Here is a 23,968-nt window from a genome sequence, read left to right as displayed (position 1 = left end):
CTTGCTTAGTGCATGACGTCACTGTGATCCTGCTTAGTGCATGACGTCACTATGGTCTTGCTTAATGCATGACGTCACTGGATTCCTGCTTAATCTATGACGTCACTGGGATCGTGGTTAGTGCATGACGTCACTGGGGTCCAGCTAAGTGCATGATGTCACTGGGGTCCTGCTTAGTGCATGACGTCACAGAGGTTCTGCTTAGTGCATGACGTCTCTGGGGTCCTGCTTAGTGCATAACGTCACTAGGGTCCTGCTTAGTTCATGACATCACAGGGGTCCTGTTTGTGCATGACGTCACTGGAGTGCTGGTGAGTGCATGACGTCACTGGGATTAAGTACTCTGTGGCCACCTGAACAAAACACTAACAATAAGAAACACCAGCGTGACCAAAACACCAACAACAAGAAACACCTGTTGAAAAGTGAGTTTCTGTGACAACCACGGACCTCAGAACATGGTACACAGTAGATAAGTGTCCCCCACTCTAACAACTGCGACGACTAGTGTAGTAGACAGTCTCTAAGTGATCCCTAATCACTGCATAGTTTAATGTGTATAATGTATACTTAAAATTTTTGTGTTGTCAACTCCATAACTAATATAACTAAAAGTTTCTTTTTGTATAAATTAAATTATTTGACTAAAAATTTATGTAAATAATTTTGTGTTAAAATTCTTAAAACTTTATACAAAATAGAAAATAACTAAAAAGTTTTTATTTAATTTTATATTAGTAGTAAAATTTTTATATCAATATTTTTCATGGTACAAAATGTTTGTATTTAATAAATAATAAATATTATTTTCTTGCTCATCCTTTCACACCCAAATCATTGAATTGTCGTGATTTTTTATACCTCCTTAATGATTAACTTTTATATTTACATTTTTTTTTCTTTTTACCAGAAATTTTATGTTGATACTTTCAATGCCTTATTAATATCCGCTTTGTGTACCATATTCTTAGGCCATTGTCAAAGTTGTCAGTAAGTAAGGATAACTTAGCTGCTGGGCACCAATCCTTCCTCCCCCCCGTCCAATCCCTAATCCTTATCTTGTAATTGGATGCAGGGCCTGGTTATGGTTATGTTGTGGCTGAGGGTGTGGAGGCTGATGTTGATGTTGTTCAGGGTCTTGTTGAGGTTGGTGATGCAGTGCCTGGATATGATTATGTTGTGGCTGAGGGTGTGGAGGCTGGTGTTGATGTTGTTCAGGGCCTTGTTGAGGCTAGTGATGCAGTGCCTGGTTATGGTTATGTTGTGGCTGAGGGTGTGGAGGCTGGTGTTGATGTTGTTCAGGGCCTTGTTGAGGTTAGTGATGCAGTGCCTGGTTATGGTTATGTTGTGGCTGAGGGTGTGGAGGCTGGTGTTGATGTTGTTCAGGGCCTTGTTGAGGTTAGTGATGCAGTGCCTGGTTATGGTTATAACAATAAACTGCATGAAAGTGGAAGATCCGGAAAACTTCATTATTGTATTATCAAAACTCCTGAAAAAATAATTGATATCAACACGAGCGAGGCAGATTTTGCAAGAGAAATTGTCAACATCTCCATGCACTCGGCCGGGTCCAGACTCATGAAATTCAATATTTATAATGAAATATTATTCTAATCTATATTCTAAACTATAAAAGGAATTTAAAAGCATGATATTGCAACATATCCTAATTCTTAGATCATAGAGTTTAGAACCTCGATGTTGCAACATATCATGATACTTGGGTCATAGAGTTAAGAAGCATGATGATGTTGCAGCTTATCCTAATATTTGAGCATAGAGTTTAGAAGCATGAAGATGTTGCAACATATCCTAATATTTGATCATAGAGTTTAGAAGCATGATGATGTTGCAACATGTCCTAATACTTGGTCATAGAATTTAGAAGCATGATGATGTTGCAACATATCCTAATCCTGGGTCATAGAGCTTAGAAGGAAGATGACCGATGACGTTGCAACATATCTTAATACTTCGATCATAGAGTTAGGAAACATGATGGTGTTGCAACACGTCTTCCTACTTGTTATACTTCAACATTGTTCAGGTTTTGGACATTTCTTTCTCATTCACTTGTTATATAGTATTTAAATACTGGTTAAAAGAAAGATGCGACGCCGTTGTCATGGAGACATCCCTCCTCCTCCTGACTGATGTTTACACATTTAAGCCATAAACTGCATACATGTCCTATTTTATGCCCTCCAAAAGAAGCAAACAGCCGGGTTTGTCATTTAGGAAACTGGGCCTTCAGGGGTGAATTCATCGTCTAAATGTCGCCTGTATCTGTGTGAGGAGCGAGGAGGTTGAGAGATGGTGTTGGGTCGCAGAGGGAGAGAGAGAGAGACCCTCGACTCCCTGCCTTGGAAGCTCAATGAAATAAATGATAGATTTTACAGGACGTGTTCTGAGATCATTGGGGGTGGAGGGTCCTCAAAGGAGATTTGAAAGTGATTGATGGACAACGAGTGTTTTCATGTCCACTAATTCAGTAGTGAATAAGATAATATTAATGTAAGAAATAAATGCGTAATTACACCAAAAATTCTCATCGTCCCCAAAATAATGCTTCCTCTTCATCTTCAAAGCAATTGATTCTCAATGTTGCAAGGAGTATAGATTATCTGGAGGCATGAAGAGAGGGAAAATGGATGTCCTGTCGAGGGGAGACTAGGTAATCTTGCTCTACAGTTGCATTGATCAGCTGAAGAAGAAGTTGGGTTGCTGTAAACGTCATAGACTTCTCAACCATAGAGTGTACCTGAGTGCTTCATGCAAAGTGCTTCAGCTATGTCTGACGTCGTTGTATATCTATATCTGTCGATCATGTCAGTGTTGCTGGTCAGCATACCTCAGGTGATGGTCTAGTTGTGTGCAGAAATATTGTGATATTGCTATTGAATTCAAGAAACAACCAGAAAGCCGGTGTTAAACAGTGCCTTTCAATGATCACTGCACAAAGCAGTGAGTCCATTCGCATGTCAGAGTCCTCACATTCTTGAGGGGTCCTGCTTAGTACATGACGTCACAGGTCTTTCTTAGTGCATGACGTCACAGGGGGTCCTGCTTAGTGCATGACGTCACTGGGATCCTGCTTAGTACATGACGTCAATGGGTTCCTGCTTAGTGCATGACGTCACTGAGGTCCTGCTTAGTGCTTGACGTCACTGGGATTAAGTACACTGTGGCCACCTGACCAAAACACCAACAACAAGAAACACCAGCGTGATCCAAACACTAACAACAAGAAACACCTGTTGAAAAGTGAGTTTCTGTGACAACCACTGATCTCAGAACACGGTACATAGTAGCTAAGTGTCCCCCCACACTCTAACAACTGCGACGACTACTGCAGTAGACAGTCTCTAAGTGATCCCTAATCACTGCATAGTTTAATTAATGTGTATAATGAAACACTTAAAAAAAATTTGCAAGAACTCTATAACTAATTTAACTGTTGTTGCTGTTAAAAATTCGTTACCTGAAACAAAAAGTTCCAAGTAACACGGGCTATGGTGAGCCCGTAGATAGTTATTGTAATGTAACTAAAGTTTCTTTTTATATAAATAAAATTATTTTACTAATAATTTAGGTCAAAACTTTTGTGCTAAACTTCTTAAAACTTTTTACTAAATAAAAAATACTTAATTGTTTTTTTGTTTACTTCTATAATGGTAATAAAATTTTTATATCATTATTTTTCATGGTATGAAATGTTTGTATTTAATAAATAATGAATATTAACATCTTGCTCATCCTCTCACGTCAACATCGTTGAATTGTCGTGGTTTTCTATACCTCTTTAATGATTAACTTTATATTCAAAAGTTTTTTTGTTTCATTTTACCAGAAATTTTAAGTTGATACTTTTAATGCCTTATTAATATCCCCTTTGTGTACTGTATTCTTAGACCATTGTCAAAGATGTCAGTAAAAAAAAAAGTAAGTAAGGATAACTTAGCTGCTGGGCACCACTCCTTCCTCCCCCCCCCCCGCCCAATCCCTAATCCTTATCCTGTAATGAGATACAGTTCCTGGTTATGTTGTGGCTGAGGGTGTGGAGGCTGGTGTGGATGTTGTTCAGGGCCTTGTTGAGGTTGGTGATGATGTGTCTGGTTATGGTTATGTTGTGGCTGAGGGTGTGGAGGCTGGTGTTGATGTTGTTCAGGGCCTTGTTGAGGTTAGTGATGCAGTGCCTGGTTATGGTTATGTTGTGGCTGAGGGTGTGGAGGCTGGTGTTGATGTTGTTCAGGGCCTTGTTGAGATTAGTGATGCAGTGCCTGGTTATGGTTATAACAATAAAGACTTCGATAAATAGCATGAAAGTGGTAGATCCGGACAACTTCTTTATGCGTGATATCCAAACTCCTGTAAATATAATTTATATCAACACGAGCATAGTAGAATTTGCAAGAGAAATTGACAACATGCCAATGCACTCAGCCCCGGGTTTCAAGTCATGGAATTAAATATTTATAAAGAAATATTTTACTAAACTAAAAAAAAAGTTTAGAACCTTGATAATGCAAAATATCCTAATACTTGGGTCATAGAGTTTAGAAGCATGATGATGTTGCAACACGTCTTCCTACTTGTTTCACTTCAACATTGTTCAGATTTTGGACATTTCTTTCTCATTCACTTGTTATATAGTATATAAATACCGGTTAAAGGGAAGATGCGACGCCGTTGTCATGGAAACTTCACCCCTCCTCCTCCTCCTGAGTGATGTTTACACATTTACGCCATAAACTGCATATATGTCATATTTTATGCCCTCCAAAGGAAGCAAACAGCCAGGTTTGTCATTTAAGAAACTGGGCTTTTAGGGGAGAATTCATCGTCTAAATGTCACCTGTATCTGTGTGAGGAGCGAGGTGGTTGAGAGATGGAGTTGGGTGGCAGAGGGGGAGAGAGAGAGCCTCGACCCCCTGCCTTGGAAACTCAAGGAAATATATGATAGATTTTACAAGACCTGTTCTGAGATCGGGGGGGCGGGGAGGGGGGGTCATCTAAGCAGATTTGAAAGTGATTGATGGACAACGAGTGTTTTCATGTCCACTAATTCAGTAGTGATTTAGATGCAGGCGATGAGTCACAATAACGTGGCTGAAATATGTTGACCAGTCCACACACTAGAAAGTGAAGGGACGACGACGTTTCGGTCCGTCCTGGACCATTCTCTAGTCGATTAGCTAGTGATTCAGATAATATTAAAGCAAGAAATAAATGAGTAGTTACACTAAAAATTCAAGTCTTCCCTAAGTTAATGTTTCCTCTTCATCTTCAAAGCAATTGATTCTCACAATGTTGCAAGAAGTATTAATTACATCGAGGCATGAAGAGAGGGAAGATGGATGTCCTGTCGAAGGGAAACTAGGTAATCTTGCTCTGCAGTTGCATTGATCAGCTGAAGAAGAAGTAGGGTTGGTGTAAACGTCTTAGACTTGTCAACCATAGAGTGTACTTGAGTGTTTGATGTAAAGTGCTTCAGCTATGTCTGATGTCCGTGTATATCTATATCTGTCGAGCATGTCAGTGTTGCTGGTGAGCATACCTTTGGTGATGGTCTGGTTGTGTGCATAAATATTAAATATTGTGTTATTGCTGTTGAATTGAAGAAACAACCAGAAAGCAGGTGTTTAACAGTGCCTTATAATGATCACTGCACAGAGCAGTGAGTCCATTCGCATGTCAGCGTCCTCACAATCATGAGGGGTCCTGCTTAGTGCCTGACGTCACTGGGGTGCTGCTCAGTGCATGATGTCCCTGGGGTTCTGCTTAGTGCATGACGTCACTGGGGTCCACCTTAGTGCATGACGTCACTGGTTTCCTCTCACTGTCAGTACTTGGTCACGTGACCCTAAATGGGTCACTGAGTACTGTAAAGTTGTTCTACTTTACACCATCGTGTTTAACGAAAATAATTCATTAACATACAGAGCCTGACACCAACCTCATTACATAATACACTCTAATATTACAGCCAATTTTCCTGGGTAGCGTGTCAAGCCGTCCTCCTAATAGAACGTTGCATTTTGACGTATAGTCTACCTAAGACCAAAAGAAGTTTTTTTTTTTTTTATATTTATTTTTACATGCAAAGCATGCAACTTAAATACAATAAAAACAACACAGAATACAGAACAGAACAAAAGAAAACAATAGACCACCGGCCAAAAAGGCCGATAGCATTTCACAATAAACCATAAACACGATAAAGGCATAGAAAAATACAGCATACAACAAGGCACAAAGTAGAATACAATGGCAAACTAGCAAGCACAGTAACATCACAAAACAAAACCGTCATAAAACAAAACATACATCAAAGGTACAACAGGGAAGATAACAGTACAATCACAATACATTCCAAACAAAACATAAAGAACAAACACGTACAACAGGTAAAGCACGCCATAACAAACGGAAGGCAAAACAAAATGGCACAACCGAACAAAGAGCACTCGCCAACAGCCCGAAGGGCACACAATATGACATTACAAGCGCATACGACATCCACAACCGAACACACAAATACACAGGAACCGCACACACACCCACCAGCCATACAAAGAAAACCTACAACATACACCGGACCACGCAGGAACCGGGAAACAAAGCCCACCCCACCCACTCACACACACACACCCCATCCTCACCGCACACAACAGGAAACACAGAATACACAGAAATCATTTGCGAGGAACAGCGTGAGAAATGTACTTCTCCGGGAAAACAGCGGAAGGATACTTCTTCTTGTAAGCCTCCCAGACCAAATCTTCAAGGTCGGTAGGGTTTTTGATCCATCATAAACTCAGGAACATCGATACCGGGCGGTATCGGCCAACGCCCGAGGTCACTGACGCAAGTCGCATAACGAGGCCGGGGAGCGCCATCCACGCCCATCGAGGAAGCAGACGACACTGGAGAAGCGGACGAGGGCCGCCGAGACTGCCACGCCGTCGCACACATAGGAGCAGGGGCCGGACGACGAGACTGTAGCACCTCCATGGATACCGCAGGAGACACAGAAGAGACTGCTGGAGACGGAAGAGGCGGCAAGACCGCTGCCGAGGAAACGGGTAACGAGGAAGGGGCCACAGAACTCTCAGAGCGAGTATCCTTTCTCAACACCATTACCAGGCCACCCCGCTCACCACCAACCACAGCAGGAGGAACCACCCCCCACGAAGAACCGGAGCCACACCACGCAGGCGACGCACCTGAAGCAGGACCCTCGGACACCAGACCAGGAGGGGAGGCCGAAACGCCGGCACCGGCATCCTCAGGCAAGTGTACCTCCGCCACCACCATAGTGTGCACCACATCCGCAGCCACCCAACCGTCAACGGAAGGACGACACTCGTCTAAGTCGCCAACTTCAGCCCACGCAGAAGAACGCCGGGAACGCTTAGGCTCGGGCTGCACATCATCAGACCCGGAGGCAGACTCAGCGACCCGCGCAGCACTAGCCGGGCGAACCGACGCACGCCGCAGTACGGCAGCCTCCTCAACCACATGGGGCACCAGGCCAGCCACAGGAGGGAATGCTGGATCCACCCCAGCTCCAAGCACAGCCGGAACAGACGGCGAGGGTGCAGGGACCGGGACAGACACAGCAGAGGAAGAACTGGAAGACGAGGGGTCCGAGCAAACGGCAGTCGGAAGAGGCTCAGAGACACCAGCCGGAGCAGGCGGAGCACTAGGCGAGGACACAACCTACGGAAGAGATGCGGCAACAACAGGGGGCGCAACAGGCGGAGCAACAGCTGATACAGAGGGCACCTCCTCAGCCGAAGAGTCGTCCACACATACCGAATAATCCCCCAAAGGAAGGGGCGGAAAATCCTCCTCACTGAAGAGATTCACCGGTGCAACAGCAGGCGCAGAACAGGCAACAGCCTGATGGCCCAAAAGACCACAACGATAACACGTCCGCGGCTGGCGGGCGTAAAACACCCGAACGTTGTACCCCAAAAGGCGCACAGACGACGGAATATCCGCCCGGAGTCTCATACCCAGGGTGCGAATGTTAGACCTCACACCCTTAAGATGACTAGAAGACACCACGTTCACTCTCACACTAACTACCGCGCCAAACCGCCGAAATACCGCCGTAGCAGAGCCTCTGGAAACTCCAAGGGAGCCCCATGCACACTGATGTAAGTAAGTGCACCACTTCTATCCGAGAGGGTTACAGTGCCCACACCATCCGGCAGGGGTAGTGTCCGCACCATCCGGCAGGGGTAGTGGCCACCCCTCGTATCGCCGGAGAAAATCGCGATACGCCACCTCCTCCGTGAACTTCACAATCGCCTTACGGGCTGTAAGGCGATTGTGAAGTTCAACTACCTTCAACTGGTGTTGATGGTAGTTGGTAACGGCCAACTAGACCCCATAAATCTCAAACACAGGGACAGAGAGCATTTCACAAGCCAGTGCAATCTCCGGGTAACCAGCCCGCACAGAGAACTCTAGTCCCACAGACTGAGCCCGGACGACAGGGGGTAGAGGGACCCCTATCGTAACGCCACGTCAGCACAGGCGAACAGAGACACACCCGCCCCCAACCGGCCGAAACTGGCAAACAACACCAACTACTGGAGCGCCGATGCAACACGTCTGTCCCCTACCGAAGCTAGGGCCAGACCTCAGACCAAAAGAATTCGTGGAAAACAGAAGCGGCTCGCGAAAGTGACATACTGTCCCGTTTTCTGTTATGGGTCTTCTGGTTGGTTTGGATAAGGGCACTTTAATACGACAGATTCTTGACGTTTGGAAGCGTTAGGAGGATTAGCTGAATGTGTATTCTTTTCAAATTTGTTATGCTTCCAATGTAGGGGAAAAAATGGATATTATTGCATTTAAGCTTTAAATTGTGCCTTTGATCCTTGCCCTAGATATCTTCCGTAAACTCTCTAAGACAAGTTTCTAAAAAATAATAACGATTTTCTAGTTTTTGGAGACATAAACAATTACAAAATATATATTACCCAACGCCAAAAACTGGTACATTGTATAAATTTTTACATCGCTGTAAAATTGCCTACAATGTCACAAAACAGTTTCAGGTAAGGGTAAAGAAAATACTTTGCTGAAAGCACTTACATGCCCAAATCAGTATCCCTTTTGCGCTTCATCTTCTTCACCCTCTTCCCTTCTCATCCTTTCTTCTATACAAACCTCAGCATTTTCTTCCCATCAAACCAGAGCTGTTAATATTGATTGGGAAAACATTTACATAAGTTGATGTTAAGTTGCCTTTATTACACTTACAATAAATTTCCAGTCAAGAATGTAGCACTCGGCGTAGGCAGTTCTAATCGTCTACAAGACGCTACAACTTCGACACAGAACAGGCAGCAGACTAGAACCTCATCGAGCTATACAACGCTCTCCCACATAGAGCTCCGCGACTCCGGTCACACTCAGCTCTTTGCTCTGCTCCAAGCTCCGTCTCAACGTCGACGACACTGCTGTATCCAGGACTACTAAATAAATATGAAACTCACTAAAAACTGTGTATCTAATCTACCCAACAACCTAACATAATCGTACGTTACATTGGTAACGTACGATAACACCATCCACTTTATAGTTTTTTTAAAACGTTTCATCTTATTTAAATAATATTTTTTTAAAAATTATTAAAATAATAAAAGTTTTTGCTAAAATTTATAATTTAAGTACACTGTGGCCGCCTGCTCGCTCGAAGCTTATAGCTCTGTGGCCACTTGTTGGTTCTAGGCTTACTGCTCTATGGCCACTTGTTGGCTCAAGGTTTACGCTCTGTGGCTACCTTTTGGCTCTAGGCTCAGTGCTTTGTGGCCACCTGACCAAAATACCAATAACAAGAAACACCATCGTGACCAAAACTGTGACGACCACTGTAGTACACAGTATCTCAGTGATCCCTACTCACTGAAGACTGTAAAGTTTGATGTATACATTGTACACCAAAAATAATTGCAATATTTTTTACAGCTATCCACTGCAGCCATAATCTCAATAAGTTTTAACGTTTCATCGTATATAAATAATATTTTTCTTTGTAATTATTAAAGAAATAAAAGTTTTTGCTAAAATTTATAAATTTCTTAATATTAAAAAAAAATCACTTGGCTTTCTATATTTTTATCTTATTAATAAAATCGTAATATAAATATATTTGCAAATTACTAACTGTTGTATTTAAAAATAAATAAATATTGACATCATGCTCTTTCTCTCACACTCATAAGGTTGTCTGGTCGTGATTTTCTATACCGCCTTAATGGGTAACCTCAATATTCAAAATTTTTATGTTTCATTCCACAAGAAATTTTGTGTTGATACTTCGAATACCTTATTAAAATCCCGTTTGCGTACCGTATTCTTAGGCCACTGTCACAGTCATCAGTAAATGGGGATCACTTTCCTAATGGGGACCATTCGTTCCACACCCCCCCCCCACTCTGCCGTCCAATCCCAAACCCTTATCCTGCAATTGGATGCAGTGCCTGGTTATGGTTATGTTGTGGCTGAGGGTGTGGAGGCTAGTGTGATGTTGTTCAGGCCCTTGTTGAGGTTGGTGATGCAGTGCCTTGTTATGGTTATGTTGTGGCTGAGGGTGTGGAGGCTGGTGTTGATCTTGTTCAGGGCCTTGTTGAAGTTGGTGATGCAGTGCCTTGTTATGTTATAACAATAAACACTACAATAAACAGCATGAAAGTGGTAGATCCGGACAACTTCTTTATGCGTGATATCGAAACTCCTGTAAATATAATTTATATCAACACGAGCGTAGTAGAATTTGCAAGAGAAATTGACAACATGCCAATGCACTCAGCCCCGGGTTCGGACTCATGGAATTCAATATTTATAAAGAAATATTTTACTAAACTAAAAAAAAAGTTTAGAACCTTGATAATGCAAAATATCCTAATACTTGGGTCATAGAGTTTAGAAGCATGATGATGTTGCAACACGTCTTCCTACTTGTTTCACTTCAACATTGTTCAGATTTTGGACATTTCTTTCTCATTCACTTGTTATATAGTATTTAAGTACCGGTTAAAGGGAAGATGCGACGCCGTTGTCATGGAGACATCACCCCTCCTCCTCCTCCTGAGTGATGTTTACACATTTACGCCATAAACTGCATATATGTCATATTTTATGCCCTCCAAAGGAAGCAAACAGCCAGGTTTGTCATTTAAGAAACTGGGCTTTTAGGGGAGAATTCATCGTCTAAATGTCACCTGTATCTGTGTGAGGAGCGAGGTGGTTGAGAGATGGTGTTGGATGGCAGAGGGAGAGAGAGAGCCTCGACCACCTGCCTTGGAAACTCAAGGAAATATATGATAGATTTTACAAGACCTGTTCTGAGATCGGGGGGGGGGGGGGTTCCTCTAAGCAGATTTGAAAGTGATTGATGGACAACGAGTGTTTTCATGTCCACTAATTCAGTAGTGAATAAGATAATATTAATGTAAGAAATAAATGCGTAATTACATATAAAATTCTCGTCGTCCCAAAAATAATGCTTCCTCTTCATCTTCAAAGCAATTGATTCTCAATGTTGCAAGGAGTATAGATTATCTGGAGGCATGAAGAGAGGGAAGATGGATGTCCTGTCGAGGGGAGACTAGGTAATCTTGCTCTGCAGTTGCATTAATCAGCTGAAGAAGTTGGGTTGGTGTAAACGTCTTAGACTTGTCAACCATGGAGTGTATCTAACTGAGTGCTTCATGCAAAGTGATTCAGCTATGTCTGACGTCGTTGTATATCTATATCTGTCGATCATGTTAGTGTTGCTGGTCATCATACCTCAGGTGATGGTCTAGTTGTGTGCAGAAATATCGTGATATTGCTATTGAATTCAAGAAACAACCAGAAAGCCGGTGTTAAACAGTGTCTCTCAATGATCACTGCACAGAGCAGTGAGTTCATTCGCATGTCAGAGTCCTCACATTCATGAGGGGTCCTGCTTAGTGCATGACGTCACTGGGGTCCTGCTTAGTGCATGACGTCACTGGGGTCCTGATTAGTGCATGACGTCACTGGGGTCCTGCTTAGTGCATGACGTCACTGGGTTCCTGCTTAGTGCATGACGTCACTGGGATTAAGTACACTGTGGCCACCTGACCAAAACACCAACAACAAGAAACACCAGCGTGACCAAAACACTAACAACAAGAAACACCAGCGTGACCAAAACACTATCAACAAGAAACACCAGCGTGACCAAAACACTAACAACAAGAAACACCAGCGTGACCAAAACACTAACAACAAGAAACACCAGCGTGACCAAAACAACAACAAGAAACACCAGCGATACCAAAACACCAACAACAAGAAACACCAGCGTGACCAAAACACTAACAACAAGAAACACCAGCGTGACCAAAACACCAACAACAAGAAACACCAGCGTGACCAAAACACCAACAACAAGAAACACCAGTGTGACCAAAACACCAACAACAAGAAACACCTGTTGAAAGGTGAGTTTCTGTGACTACCACTGACCTCAGAACTCGGTACACAGTAGCTATGTGTCCGCCACTCTCTAACAACTGCGATGACTACTGTAGCAAACAGTCTGTAAGTGATCCCTAATCACCTACAGAGTTTAATGTGTATAATGTACACTTAATTTTTTTTGGCATTAACTCTATAACTAATTTAACAGTTGTTGCTGTTAAAAATTCGCTACCTGGAACAAAAAGTTCCAAGTAACACGGGCTATGGTGAGGCCGTAGATAGTTATTTGTAATGTAACTAAAGTTTCTTTTTATATAAATAAAATTATTTGATTAAAAATTTAGGTAAAAAATTTTTTTGCTAAACTTCTTAAAACTTTTTACAAAATAAAAAATACGTAAAATTTTTTTGTTTACTTCTATATTAGTAATACAATTTTTATATCAGTATTTTTCATGGTACAAAATGTTTGTATTTAATAAATAATAAATATTAACATCTTGCTCATCCTCTCACATCTACATCGTTGAATTGTCGTGGTTTTCTATGCCTCTTTAAAGATTAACTTTTATATTCAAAACTTTTTTTTGTTTCATTTTACCTGAAATTTTATGTTGATACTTTCAATGCCTTATTAATATCCCCCTTTGTGTACTGTATTCTTAGGCCATTGTCAAAGTTTTCAGTAAGTATGGATAACTTAGCTGCTGGGCACCATTCCTTCCTCCCCCCCGTCCAATCCCTAATCCTTATTCTGTAATTGGATACAGTTCCTGGTTATGTTGTGGCTAAGGGTGTGGAGGCTGGTGTTGATGTTGTTCAGGGCCTTGTTGAGGTTGGTGATGCAGTGCCTGGTTATGGTTATGTTGTGGCTGAGGGTGTGGAGGCTGGTGTTGATGTTGTTCAGGGCCTTGTTGAGGTTGGTGATGCTGTGTCTGGTTATGGTTATGTTGTGGCTGAGGGTGTGGAGGCTGGTGATGTTGTTGTTCAGGGCCTTGTTGAGGTTGGTAATGCAGTGCCTGGTTATGGTTGTAACAGTAAAGACTTCAATAAACAGCATGAAAGTGGTAGATCCGGACAACTTCTTTATGCGTGATATCCTAACTCCTGTAAATATAATTTATATCAACACGAGCGTAGTAGAATTTGCAAGAGAAATTGACAACATGACAATGCACTCAGCCTCGGGTTCCAACTCATGGAATTCAATATTTATAAAGAAATATTTTACTAAACTAAAAAAAAAATAGTTTACAACCTTGATGATGTTGCAAAATATCCTAATACTTGGGTCATAGAGTTTAGAAGCATGATGATGTTGCAACACGTCTTCCTACTTGTTTCACTTCAACATTGTTCAGATTTTGGACATTTCTTTCTCATTCACTTGTTATATAGTATTTAAATACCTGTTAAAGGGAAGATGCGACGCCGTTATCATGGAGACATCACCCCTCCTCCTCCTCCTGAGTGATGTTTACACATTTACGCCATAGACTGCATATATGTCTATGTTACGACCCTGGGTTCCTCAGTGGAAACCAGAAGTCAAAACTGAGCTAATAAACTGCGTGTTAGTATTGGAAACGCATCACAATGTGTCCTTGTTCGTATCTTCCATGCCAAACGTAGGACGAATCTACTTGCTCACAAGCATTCAGACTCTTGAGCTTGTTGTGGATTAAGTATAACATTGTTATAAGATTAACTCTCCTGAGAACGAGTGAAGTAACAATATGATGCATAGGGGAAGATTTTTAATGTGTTTAGCTGCACGATCAATTAGGCTCCTCCCGGCACCACACTAGGCGGGAGCCCTGAGCAGGTCGCTGGAGGCGTTCTTCTCTGCTGGCTGGCTGTGGTGAAAGGAACATCCTCTGGTTTCTTTATTTCTGTGTCGCTGATACCCAGCTAAGTATACTGTGTAACGTTCTCATTGTCTGGCATAGGCATGTTCTAATGTGTAGAGTATTATATCTTGTATGAATTAGGTGTTCCTAGTGTTTGTATTACTAGTTATTCTAAAAGGGGTCCCAGTGGAACCACGTGGTCTCCCTACCCTAAGCTGACTCAAGCTTCTAGCTCTTCACTAGTAGTACTATACCCTAGCTTGTTCTGAGTGTAAGCCTTGTATCCTGCTTATGTGGACCAAGGCTTTCAACGTAAGATAGTGTGGTAAAGTAATTATTATTATTGTTATTGGTGTGAATGTATATGGGGGGTTGTTAAGGGGTTAATAAAGTAGTAAGTTAGTTAAAGGAGTATCCATTCATTCTGTGTAGGAGATCTATGATCAACCTCTAGGCTGACAATTGCAGTAATAAGCCACTAAGTTTACTTTTGTATAGTTTTAATTGGGGGCCGGGCCCTACTGATCTCCACTGCCAGAGATACATCTTTATTCTAACTACTGCCCCTACTTCCATTTAATATTAGATCCCCCATAGCAGCACCACAAATATTATAACAATAATATGGTAGAAAAGATTTTGATAGATTTTATGCCCTCCAAAGGAAGCAAACAGCCGGATTTGTCATTTAAGAAACTGGGCTTTACGGGAGAATTCATCGTCTAAATGTCACCTGTATCTGTGTGAGGAGCGAGGTGGTTGAGAGATGGTGTTGGGTGGCAGAGGGGGAGAGAGAGCCTCGACCACCTGCCTTGGAAACTCAAGGAAATGTATGATAGATTTTATAAGACCTGTTCTGAGATCGGGGGGGGGGGGAGGGATGGGGGGGTTCCTCTAAGCAGATTTGAAAGTGATTGATGGACAACGAGTGTTTTTATGTCCACTAATTCAGTAGTGATTTAGATGCAGGCGATGAGTCCAACCCGTTCTCGCAAATTTAATAAGTCAATATTGACTTATTAAATATGTGCATAGGTGACATACTAAACATAATAGTTTCCCTTGAAAAGCTTCATAGAAAACACCGACCTCACCTAACCTACTTAGTATGTTAAAATAAGCATCTTATAGCTTCGTAATTACAATTGTTAATTAACCTATTATAGGTATAGGTTAGGTAATAATTGTAATTGCGAAGCAATAAGATGATTACCTTAACATACTAAGTAGGTTAGGTAAGGTCGGTGTTTTCTATGACGCTTTTCAAGGGAAACTATTATGTTAAGTATGTCACCTATGCACATATTTAATAAGTCAATATTGACTTATTAAATTTGCGAGAACGGGTTGATGAGTCACAATAACGTGGCTGAAATATGTTGACCAAACCACACACTAGAAAGTGAAGGGACGACGACGTTTCGGTCCGTCCTGGACCATTCTCTAGTCGATTAGCTAGTGATTCAGATAATATTAAAGCAAGAAATAAATGAGTATTTATTTCCCTAAGTTAATGTTTCCTCTTCATCTTCAAAGCAATTGATTCTCACAATGTTGCAAGAAGTATAGATTACATCAAGGCATGAAGAGAGGGAAGATGGATATCCTGTCGAGGGGAAACTAGGTAATCTTGCTCTGCAGTTGCATTGATCAGCTGAAGAAGAAGTAGGTTGGTGTAAACGTCTTAGACTTGTCAACCATAGAGTGTACCTGAGTGTTTGATGTAAAGTGCTTCTGCTATGTCTGATGTCTGTGTATATCTATATCTGTCGAGCATGTCAGTGTTGCTGGTGAGCATACCTTTGGTGATGGTCTGGTTGTGTGCATAAATATTGTGTTATTGCTGTTGAATTGAAGAAACAACCAGAAAGCAGGTGTTTAACAGTGCCTTACAATGATCACTGCACAGATCAGTGAGTCCATTTGCATGTCAGAGTCCTCACATTTGTGAGGGGTTCTGCTTAGTGCATGACGTCACTGGGGTCCTGCTTAGTACATGACGGCACTGGGGTCCTGCTTAGTGCATATCGTGACTGGGGTCCTGCTTAGTGCATGATGTCACTTGGGTCCTGCTTAATTCATGACGTCACTGGGGTCCTGCTTAGTGAATGACGTCAATGGAGTCCTGGTTAGTGCATGACGTCACTGAGGTCCTGTTTAGTGCATGACGTCACGGGTCCTGCTAGTACATGACGTCACTGGGGTCCTGCTTACAGCATGACGTCACTGGGGTCCTGCTTAGTTCATGACGTCACTAAGATCGTTGTTAGTGCATGACGTCACTGGGGTCCTGCTTAGTGCATGACGTCACTGTGATCCTGTTTAATGCATGACGTGAATGGGGTCCTCCTTAGTGCAAGACGTCACTGGGGTCCTGCTTAATGCATGACGTCACTGGGGTCCTGCTTAGTGCATGACATCACTGGGGTCCTGCTTAGTGCATGACGTCACTGAGGCCCTGCTTAGTATATGACGTCACTGGGGTCCTGCCTAGTGCATGACGTCACTGGGTCCTGCTTAGTACATGACGTCATTGGAGTCCTGCTTAGTGCATGAAGTCTCTGGGGTCTTGCTTAGTGCGTGACGTCACAGGGGTTCTGCTTAGTGCATGACGTCCTGCTTAGTGCATGACGTCACTGGGGTTCTGCTTAGTGCATGACGTCACTCTGGTCCTGTTTTGTGTATGACATCACTGGGGTCCTGCTTAGCGCATGACGTCACTGGGGTCCTGCTTTGTGCATGAAGTCTTTGGGGGTCTTGCTTAGTGCGTGACGTCACTGGAGTCCTGTTTAGTGCATGACGTCACTGGGATTAAGTACTCTGTGACCACCTGTTGGCTCTATGCTTAGTGCAATGTGCCCACCTTAACAAAACACTAATCACAAGAAACAACTGTTAAAAAGTGAGTTTGTGTCAACAACTGGCCTTAGAACACAGTACACAGTACCTAAGTGTCCATCACTCTGTAACAAGCGCGATGACTACTGCAGTAGACAGTCTCTTACTGGTCCCTAATCACTGCTTAGGTTAATGTGTATAATGAACACTTAAAATTCTTATATGTTAATTGTTTAATTATTTAGACAGAAGTTTCTATGTATATAAATTTAAAATATTTACTTAAAATTAAATTCACAAAATTTTGTGCTATAATTATTAAAGCTTTTAACAACTGTTAAAATAACCCAAATGACCTAATTAAATTTAATATATCTAGTTATTATTTAAATACGGTTATTTTTTAAGTTGCAAAATATATGTATTTTTTAACGAATAAATATTAATAACTTGCTCATCCTCTCACATTCACATCTTCGAATTGTCGTGGTTTTCTAAATCTTTTTTATGATTAACTTTTATATTCAATTTTTTGTTGTTTCTATATCTATATCTATATGTTTTCTATATTATCTATATCCCCTTTGTGTACCGTATTCATAGGTCATTGTCAAAGTTGTCAGTAAGTAAAGATCACTTAGCTGCTGGGCACCATTCCTTCCTCCCCCCCCCCCGTCCAATCCCTAATCCTTATCCTGCAATTGGACGCAGTGTCTGGTTATGGTCATGTTGTGGCTGAGGGTGTGGAGGCTGGTGTTGATGTTGTTCAGAGCCTTGTTGAGGTTGGTGATGCAGTGTTTTAGTTATGGTTATGATGTGGCTGAGGGTGTGGAGGCTGGTGTTGATGTTGTTCAGGGCCTTGTTGAGGTTGGTGATGCAGTGCCTGGTTATAGTTATGTTGTGGCTGAGGGTGTGGAGGCTGGTGTTGATGTTGTTCATGGCCTTGTTGAGGTTGGTGATGCAGTGCCTGGTTATGGTTATGTTGTGGCTGAGGGTGTGGAGGCTGGTGTTGATGTTGTTCAGGGCCTTGTTGAGGTTGGTGATGCAGTGCCTGGTTATGGTTATGTTGTGGCTGAGGGTGTGGAGGCTGGTGTTGATGTTGTTCCGGGCCTTGTTGAGGTTGGTGATGCAGTGCCTGGTTAAAAATAAAATAAAATAAAATGTTTATTCAAGTAAGGTACATACATTCAAGAGATTTTACATAAATTGATAGATTTATAGATAGAGCTAATACATACAATGCCTAAAGCCACTATTACGCAAAGAGTTTCGGGCAGGAAAAACTTTAATGACTAATATTTAATACTATATGATTATAAAGAAAAAAATGTGTTGAGAACAAATAAATTTAAAGATAAAAAGGGGGAAACATGGCTGAAAAAGCAGCACAAATACAAATAGGTCGACAAACAGCGTTGTTTAAGAAAACAGACATGGGTTGACAATAGAGGGGTAAGGTATGTTACAGGGAATTTATTAGGTAGTGCTTCGTTTTTATCTTAAACTGGTTGAGAGAGGTACAGTCTTTAACATGGTTGGGAAGGTCATTCCACATTCTGGGTCCCTTGATCTCTAGAGCATTTCTAGTTTGATTAAGTCGTACTCTTGGAATATCAAAACTGAATTTATTTCTGGTGTGGTGCTCATGGGCTCTGTTACAACCTTCAATGAAGCTTTTGAGGTCAGGATTGGTATTACAGTTCAGCGTTTTATATATGTATAATACACATGAGAGAATGTGCAGTGACTTAATATCTAACATCTTCAGAGATTTGAGTATGGGTTCTGAGTGATGTCTGGGGCCAGAGTTGGATATTGTCCTAATGGCAGCTTTGTGTTGAGTAATTAGAGGACGTAAATGATTTTGGGTTATCATGAGATCTTGAGGTTATCTTGAGATGATTTCGTGGCTTTTTAGTGTCCCCGCGGCCTGGTCCTCGACCAGGCCTCCACACCCAGGAAGCAGCCCGTGACAGCTGACTAACTCCCAGGTACCTATTTTACTGCTAGGTAACAGGGGCATAGGGTGAAAGAAACTCTGCCCATTGTTTCTCGCCGGCGCCTGGGATCGAACCCAGGACCACAGGATCACAAGTCCAGCGTGCTGTCCGCTCGGCCGACCGGCTCCCATGGGCTCTGTTACAACCTTGGGTAGCCCATGGGTAGTAGAACCCCAAGCACAAATACCATAGTTGAGATATGAATAGATGAGGGAGTAATAGAGAGTCACCAGGGCATGGCGGGGTACATAATATCTGATCTTAGAAAGAATGCCAACAGTTTTTGAAACTTTTTTTGATATATTTAGAATGTGTCCCTGGAAATTCAGCTTGTGGTCAATGAGAATGCCAAGGAATTTGTCATCTAATTTGTTACAAATTTGGGTATTGTTAATTCTGAGATTTATTTGATTAGAGGATTTATTGCCAAACAGAATATAAATAGTTTTGTCAATGTTAAGGGTGAGTTTGTTGGCAGTTAGCCAAAGATGGACTTTATTTAGCTCAGTATTTACTGTGGCATTTAGAGCAAGGGGGTCAGGACTGGAGTAAATGAAGGTTGTGTCGTCAGCAAATAGAATTGGTTTGAGGTGTTGGGAGGCATTTGGAAGGTCATTGTGACGGTAAAGCGTTGGTGTTCGGCTGTTTCAAAAGCTAGGGGCAGGGCCTCGTCACATAATAGGAAAAAAAATAGAAAAGCTGGAGCTTTCGTCTGTGGTAAGGTAATGGGAAGACACACAAAACACAAGTAAATTAACAATGAAATTTTAATTACTTTAGAAAAATAAGACATGAATAAAGTTAAGCACATAAAATATGAAAGACAAGTCAACAAACAAAATAATATGAATAATCACTGGCAAATGAAAAGTTACGTTAAGACAAGTGAGTTACAGTGATAGCAAAATAAAATATTAGTGATGCTGGAATATTGGCTTCGAGTTGCCACCTCCCTTAGTACACGAAAGCCAAGGCTTAGTCTACCAGCGAGGGATGTCAACTGCTTGGAGCACTGAGATATTCTGACGATATTGCCGCACTGCAGCCCAGACGTCGACTTGTGGCGGAGGCGGAGGGCAGGTGCGACGGGACACCAGCCAATCAGCGACAGGCAGGCAAAGGATGAGCAGTTTGCTGGTTACGGCGGTGGTAGGTAGCAGGTGTCACTGTGTGCTGGGTACGATTTGCTCTCTGGGCAAAACGTTTGGCGATACTTGCTGGACGTATCTTCTATATTATCTTTTATATTGACGTACTTTGTAGGGAAGAGCAGGCTCAATCTCTCTTGAAAGAGATTATCGTCACATCATTAATGTAGATGAGAAAGAGGAGAGGGCCAAGTATGCTGCCCTGAGGAACACCAATGTTGATGGGTAGGGTGGGAGAAATTGAATTATTCACAGAAACATACTGGAGCCTGTCAGTAAGGTAAGATTTGAGGTATTGCAGGGAGTGTCCTCTGACTCAATAATGATGTAATTTAAGAAGAAGGTTTTGGTGGTTGAGTGTCAAAAGCCTTCCGCAGGTCCATAAATAACCCAACAGGGAACTCATTTTTATTTAGAGCTGCATGAATCAAGTTAATCATACTAATAAGTGCATCGTTAGTGCTTTTTTTGGGTCTGAAGCCATATTGACAAGAGCTAAGTATATTGTGTTTGGCTAGATTAGAGTAAAGCTGCTTGTAGATTAGTTTTTCAAATATTTTTGACAAGTTAGGCAGGATTGATGTAGGTCTGTAGTTGTTAACATCTGTGAGATCACCATATTTGTGGACAGGTGTTACTCTCGTTTTTTTTAGCATATCTGGAAAGGTTTGGAGTTCAAGTGACTTGTTGAAGAGTAATACAATAGCAGGGGCTAAAGATCTGGAGGCTTTTTTATAAATTAAGGTTGGTATCTCTTCAAGGGCACTTGATTTGGTTTTAAGGGAAAGGATTATCTCATTAACGTCAGTGGAATTAGTAGACTTTAGGTACAGAGACAGGTTATGCTTATGTTTCGGCTGAGAGTGTGGAGGCTGGTGTTGAGGTTGTTCAGGGCCTTGTTGAGGTTAGTGATGCAGTGCCTGGTTATGGTTATAACAATAAACTGTATGAAAGTGGAAGATCCGGACAACTTCATTATGCGTATTATCCAAACACCTGTAAATATAATTGATGTCAACACGAGCGAGGCAGATTTTGCAAGAGAAATTGTCAACATGCCCATACACTCGGCCCGGGTCCAGACTCATGGAATTCAATATTTATAATGAAATATTATTCTAATCTATATTCTAAACTAAAAAAGGAGTTTAGAAGCATGATATTGCAACATATCCTAATATTTGATCATAGCGTTTAGAAGCATGATGATGTTGCAACATATCCTAATACTGGGTCATAGAGCTTAGAAGGACGATGATTGATGATGTTGCAACTTATTTTAATACTTCGATCATAGAGTTAGGAAACATGATGATGTTGCAACACGTCTTCCTACTTGTAACACTGCAACATTGTTCAGATTTTGGACATTTCTTTCTCATTCACTTGCTATGTAGTATTTAAATACATCGTAAAGGGAAGATGCGACGCCGTTGTCATGGAGACATCACTCCTCCTCCTCCTGACTGATGTTTACACATTTACGTCATTCACCGCCGTTCATTCACCGAATTAAAGAAACAACCAGAAATCAGGTGTTTAACAGTGCCTTACAATGATCACCGCACACAGTAGTGAATCCATTCGCATGTCAGAGTCCTCACATTCATGAGGGGTCGTGCTTAGTGCATGACGTCACTGGGGTCCTGCTTAGTGCATGACGTCATTGGGTCCTGCTTAGTGCATGACGCCATTGGGTTCCTGCTTGGTGCATGACGTCATTGGGGGTCCTACTTAGTGCATGACGTCACTGGGGTCCTGCTTAGTGTATGACGTCACTGGGGTCCAGCTTAGTGCATGACTTCACTGGTCACCTCTCAGTCAGCACTTGGTCACGTGACCCTAAATGTGTCACTGAGTACTGCGAAGTTGTTCTACTTTGCACCATCGTGTTTATCGGAAATAATTCTTAAAAATACAGAGCCTGACACCAACCTCATTACATAATACACTGTAACATTACAGCCAAGTTTCCTGGATAGCGTGTCAAGCCGTCCTCCTAATAGAACGTCGTATTTTGACGTATAGTCTACCCAAGACCAAAATTAATCGTTCTAGGAAATGGAAGCGGCTGGCGAAAGTGACGTACTGTCCCATTGACTATTTTCGGTCCTCTGGTAGGTTAGGATAAGGGCACTTAAATATGACAGTTTCTTGACGTTGGGAAGCCTTAGGAAGACTAGCTGAGTGTGTATTGTTCTCAATTTTGTTATACCTCCAATGTAGAGAAAAAATGGATATCATTACCTTAAAACTTGCCTTAGAACTTTCCCCTAGACATCTTCCTTAAGCTATCTAAGGCAAGTTTCTAAAAAATAATAACCATTTACTAGATTTTGGAGGCATAAACAATTAAAAGAAATATATTATCCAGTGCCAATTTATTTTTAAATTGTATACATTTATACATCGCTATAAGAATGTATACAATGTCACGAAACAAAGTTTCAGGTAAATGTAGAGAGAAAACTTTGCCGAAAACAATTTTACGTAGCAGCCTAAATCATTATCCTTTTTCCCTTTATCTTCATCTTCCCTCTTCCTCTTTCCTCTTGTCTCTTTTCTACAAACTTTTGCAGTTTCTCCCCGTAAAACAAGAGCTGTAAATGTCAATGCCAACGGCCATACCACGTTGAGAACACCGCTTCTCGTCCGATCAGCGAAGTTAAGCAACGTTGGGTTTGGTTAGTACTTGGATATGTGACCGCCTGGGAACACCAAATGCTGTTGGCAATATTGTTTTACAATCTCCGTGGTGTAGTGGTAAGACACTCGCCTGGCGTTCCGCGAGCGCTATGTCATGGGTTCGTATCCTGGCCGGGGAGGATTTACTGGGCACAATTCCTTAACTGTAGCCTCTGTTTAATGCAACAGTAAAATGTGTACTTGGATGAAAAAACGATTCTTCGCGGCAGTGGATGTTACATTCTTGTACAGCCACTAGCACGCGTAGCGTTTCGGCAGGTCCTTGAAATACGATCCCCTGCCGCGAAGAATCATTTTTTCATCCAAGTACACATTTTACTGTTGCGTTAAACAGAGGCTACAGTTAAGGAATTGTGTCCAGTAAATCCTCCCCGGCCAGGATACGAACCCATGACATAGCGCTCGCGGAACGCCAGGCGAGTGTCTTACCACTACACCACGGAGATTCTACACCACGGACCTGCCCGAAACGCTACGCGTACTAGTGGCTGTACAAGAATGTAACAACTCTTGTATATATCTCAAATGTAGTTGGGAAAACATTAAATCAGCATTTACATAAATTGATGTTAAAATTACTTTATTACACTGAGTCTTCGTCATATACAAACCTGAGTAACTAATATAACATTAATGTAATGTGGGGGACTGTATTTTTAAGCCGGTTTTCTTCCGTTGTGGCTACCTGTTAGCTCTAGGCTAAGTGCTCTGTTACCACCTGCAGGCTTTAGGTTTAGTACGCTGTAGCCACCTACTGGCTCTAAGCTTAGTGCTCTGTGGCCACCTACTGACTCTAAGCTTGCTGCTCTGTGGCCACCTGCTGGCTCTAGGCTTGCTGCTCTGTGGCCACCTGCTGGCTTGAGTCTTATTGCTCTGTGGCCACCTGCTGGCGCTAGGTTTAGTACATTGTGGCCACCTGCTGGCTCTAGGCTTACTGCTCTGTGGTCACCTGACC

General features: G+C 42.0%; 1 non-coding gene across 1 annotated transcript; it reads left to right on the top strand.

Moving 5' to 3' along the window:
- The first annotated feature begins 22,921 nt into the window (after positions 1–22,921).
- Positions 22,922–23,040, top strand: LOC138353817 (5S ribosomal RNA). Its single transcript, XR_011223284.1, has one exon. It is a non-coding gene; the product is annotated as a 5S ribosomal RNA (ribosomal RNA).
- The last annotated feature ends 928 nt before the right edge of the window (positions 23,041–23,968 follow it).

The sequence above is a fragment of the Procambarus clarkii genome, chromosome 59 (assembly GCF_040958095.1).
Source record: "Procambarus clarkii isolate CNS0578487 chromosome 59, FALCON_Pclarkii_2.0, whole genome shotgun sequence".
In the NCBI taxonomy this organism is placed as follows: Eukaryota; Metazoa; Arthropoda; class Malacostraca; order Decapoda; family Cambaridae; genus Procambarus; species Procambarus clarkii.
This window is presented reverse-complemented; position numbering and strand designations above follow the sequence as displayed.